Genomic DNA, 4,933 nt, shown 5'->3' with positions numbered 1-4,933 from the left:
TTATCTGAAGCTTTATATCAGGCACTTAATATAAGAGTTAATTGACTAATTTAAATAAATAAAAAAATTAATTTGTTAGTTATTTGTAATAAATAGATATTTTATTTCTAAAAATACCCTTACTAATCATATGCATTAGCTAGAACTACTATTTTATGAAACTTTTAATATGTGCACTATAAGCTAAGGACTATCTTGAAAAAATATAAATAAATATGAGAGAAAAATTAAATTTAAATCTTATATTTAAAACTAAATTAAATGTCTTAGTATCATATTATTATTATTACCAGATAATGATTTATTCATATTTTATGCATTAATTATTTAAGTCAACAGTTTAAGTCGTCTTTTAATAAAGCATTGTCATCCAAAGTCTTCAATTGAATATGAAGGTCGTTGCATAGGCAATTAATAGTGCCATGCAAACTTGTTCACACCTACCCACCCGCGCTCGTAATTTCAATGGTAAGAACTGCACTTGCTTATCAAAAAGGGATGGGGGTTTGATTCCCTTTCGTGATGTTTCAGGAGGTATTTTAGATTTTGAAGTGCCTAGATAAACACTTAAGGATTTGTTATAGGTTCACCTGCCCAATATAGTAATACTTAGAAAGAGTTGAACAAAACGTCCTGTCCTGCCCTTGATTTGAGTTGAGTTAGAGCTACTGCCTAAAATTTCTATATAAAAATTCATTTGTTTTAATTACATTGTACATGAATTCTCACATTAAGTGAAATTTAAATTGTACTCTTCTGGTCTTTAATATAAGACCCATTTAACTAATTTGATTAGATTAAGGAAGTTAGATAAGTTAGTTAATTATAAGAAATGTGACATGTTTTTCCTAAAATACCATAATTATCTTTTTTAATATCTCCTCTTCCTCTTCTACTTGATTATGGTTGAGGGAGTATCTATAAGAATAATTTAGAGAAAATTGATCAATATGAGAAATGGGTCTTATATTTAGGACCAAAATCAACTCAATAATTAGGTCCTATATTAAGGACTGGAGGAGTAATTAATCAACCTGATAATTTGGCATATTTAATCACCAAAAGTAATGAGATAGACATTAATCTCTAGACTTGCTAATTAATAATATAAAACAAGAGATAATTACTTTTTATTTTAATCAGGCTGTTTTACCCACTAATGTTTGGCTCACTTAACTCAGCAACAAATCAGATTTATTGAGGACTTAAAAACAAGTTAATACAATTTTGTAAATTAGAAATACAAAATTGGTAAAATCGATGGGTGAATGTACAGGTGTTTTCTTCATTTAACACCTGTGGTACTCATGATTTGACTCAGCCAATGACACGTAAAGACAAAAGTCAACAAAGACCTGTAATCCTCGTTGTTTGAATTTGATTATACAGAATTATAGATAAATATTCCCTCCGGCTCTATATATGAACTTCACTTTTAGAGAGTAGTTTCGTCCAAAATATAAACTTCAGTCTTTAGTTTACCTGAGTATTTATTTATTTATTTTCCCTATTGCGCCTTTAGTTGATTGTATTTAATGCTCCATTTCTCTCATTAATATTATCCCTATATATTCTCTTTCATTATTTTTTCATTTATTTCCTCTCTTATTTGCTTTCTTAATAAATAAGAAAAAATTTGGAAAAAAAATTACATTTATGATCTATTTATTATTTTTAACTAATTTTAACTACTAATTCATGAAACATGATTCAGTTATTTGAAGTTTATATGTCAAACAGAAGGGAGTAGATGACCATTAGATAAATACATAGATAGATATATAGATTTTTTTTTGGGTTGGGGGGGGTGGAGCGAGCTCTATGCAAGTTGAAGTTGATAGATAATTTTATATTTAGTGGACCCAACCATTTAATAATACGAGAGGGACTACTCCCACTTGTGCTATAAATTCATTTGATCACTCGTCAATCTCTGAATAAATCATTAATCTCCTTCGCCTAATTGTGAGCAAGTCAGAGACACAAATCTGTTCATCTTCTTCGTCGCCATGTCTCGCCGTTTACTGGGAAATTTTTCGCCGGAAAATCTTATTCGAGTCCTGGACTTCATTCCACGCTCAGAACAATCCTTGATCCAGTCAGTATATATACTTTTAATTATCTTTCTGCTTCGCTATTCTCCCTCTTTCTTCTTCCTCTCATCATTTAGTTTCCCTTATCAGAATCTAACTAGCTATAGCTTTTCTCATTCTCTTCTTTCTCTTTTTATCAGAGTTCGCGGTGGAAGACCGGGACCCACCAGTGGACCACCTCCTCAACATTACTTCACCACCATGAGAGCTTTGCCGACAAAGCTTATTAACAGAGACTCAACAACAATAAAGGAATCGAAGGACACTGCTAAGGGTCAAGTCAACGGTAGATGATTCTCCAAAGTGTTGACTTGCTGTTGTACTAGTAATAATAAGGATGTGATTCTCATGTTTTTCACCAACATCAATCAATAACTGTAGTAGGAGTTTTGATCTCTATAATATAATTTCGGTGTTAGTTTGAAAAAGCTTTTGTTTGGTTTATTCTTTCAATCCTTTATTACTAGCTTCTTCCCTCTCTTTTTTGCGGGAAATAATCTCTGTCATACGTGCTTTTAAATATAAAAAATGAATCATTTTTATCTAGAATTTTAGACTAGTCTTTTCATTTTTACTCGTATTAACTATAGAGTAAAAGTGTATCCAACACTCTTATTTTTTATGCGGTACACTCAGCACCCAAATTTTTATTTTTGATATATCCTGCACCCAATAATATCGGGGTGTTAGGAAACTAAGGTCAAGGTACTGGATGTACCATATAAAAAATGAGGGTACTGGATGCACCTAGGAAATAATTAAGATAAGAATGCTAGATGTGCTTTTACCTTTAACTATACGTCACTTATTATTTCCCTATAATCAATTTTTATTTATTATCTCTTATGTACTCTCTTTACAAATAAGGACATAATTAAAAAAATATGTATACATCTTAGCTTTTAAATAAATTTAACTAATATTTTTAACTACATAATTTTGATAGTTGTTTCTTATAATAAGGAACGAAGGGAGTATTAATTAAAATTGTGAACATCCTATACACTTATGAAATCAACAGTGGATTCAGATGTGTCCTCTCCCTAACCCCATGTCAATTGAAACTAAAATAGATATGTAAATTATGCTAATCATTAATTGAAAAAGTTAAAATTTACAGCAAGTAATTTCTAAAATTTCAATTATTAAAGCAAAAAAAAATTATATGATTCGCGTTCCCTATATTATATTCTTGTAATCAAGTTGTACTCAACAGTTGAGATAAAATTGTTTTTGGACAACGGCTTATTAATAATTAATAAAGGCAGTGGTATATTTAAGATATAAATACGTATAATATTATTCTCAATGAAATGAAGATTGATCCGATAAGGAAAACTTAGGTCTCATTTGACGAGCTGAGGGTTGAGACAAAAAGTCGTAGGCACTGGTAGGCATTTTTCAGGCGATAAATGAAGCCTGCCTGATCTTAATGAGTTTTTGAAACCCAATTAATCAAAACTTTTAATTACCAATAAAAAATATTTTTTAATTTTTTGCGGATTTTAATGTCTTCTGAGTGACTCTTTATTTTATTTATTTTTATTCATATGTCTGTGATAAAAAATTAATAAAAATCATATTTGATTATTGACTATGATAATCAAATCTCTTACAAGATACTTTATTATTTTAATATTATCGGTCCTTTTTTTGTAATTGATCAATTTTAAAAGTACGTTCGAGCAGAGTAATATATCACAACCAACTCTCGGGTCTAGAGCTGGGAATCAGGGCCGGCCCTTCAGGGCTAGCAGGCTTAAAAGGGCCGGCCCTCCAGGGCTGAAAATTTAAAACTACCTCAATTTGCTAAGCCCGGCCCTTAAGCTACAGGGCTAGGGCTGGCCCGCGGGTTTTTAGCCTGTTTAAGAAAAAATACTATTTTTATATTTATCATATTTTTTTATAAAAATATAAAAATAAACCATTGAAATTATTAGTAAAAGACATAAATATGAATAAAATTAAGTTACAAATATAAAATATCATCATATATAAATATTCATCAACATCTAAAACATTCATTAACAAGATAACAACATCTAAAAGTTTTATCTATAATGCAATTGTGCAATAAATAAACACTATCATTAATCTTTTGAAACTTCATCATCACTATAATTAATTATTTTTCTTCATAAGTATATTTTTCTTTCGTAACAAAAATATCAAGTTTTTCTTCTTTATAAGAATTTTATTTTTAAATTTTGCAATCTAACTATTATTTTACTTTAATGTGAGAAACATTGTTGTTGAAACTCATGAATTTCTAATTCAAATTATAGAATCACAAGTTATATAAGTATAAAAATATTCTATTATCAAATATATATATATATAGTTTAAAAGTATCAACGCATATAATATAAATCAAATCATTATTAAAGTCCAAATTAACCCATTTTTTAAAAATTTAATTGGATAAATTATTGTCTAAAACTAAATTTAATTTTAAAATGATAATAATAACTAAATATTTGAAATATTATTAACAATGTAAAAAATTAATAACATTAATATTATATAAAAAATTAAAAAAATTAAAAAAATAATAAAAGGGCTTAAAAGGGCCGGCCCTTTTAAGCCCTTGGCCCTTCAAGGCTAGCCCTCCAAGGCTTATTTCTCATTTTAAGAGAAAAATATCAAGTCCGGCCCTCATAATTTCAGGGCCTAAACGGATTGGCCCAACGGGCTCGGCCTGTTTTCCTGACTCTACTCGGGTCCAACTTGGGTTCTTTATTTTTGTTTTTGGTCAAACTCAACTTGAGTTCTTTAAAAAAGCAAATTTTTGTGGAGTAGTTCAACTGTTTCAAGTGCATGCCTTATGTATTTACCCCGGC

Source organism: Neltuma alba, unplaced genomic scaffold, assembly GCF_004799145.2.
Source record: "Neltuma alba isolate B1F8T4 unplaced genomic scaffold, ASM479914v2 tig00011543_pilon, whole genome shotgun sequence".
In the NCBI taxonomy this organism is placed as follows: domain Eukaryota; kingdom Viridiplantae; phylum Streptophyta; class Magnoliopsida; order Fabales; family Fabaceae; genus Neltuma; species Neltuma alba.
Note: the sequence above shows the minus strand (reverse complement) of the source record.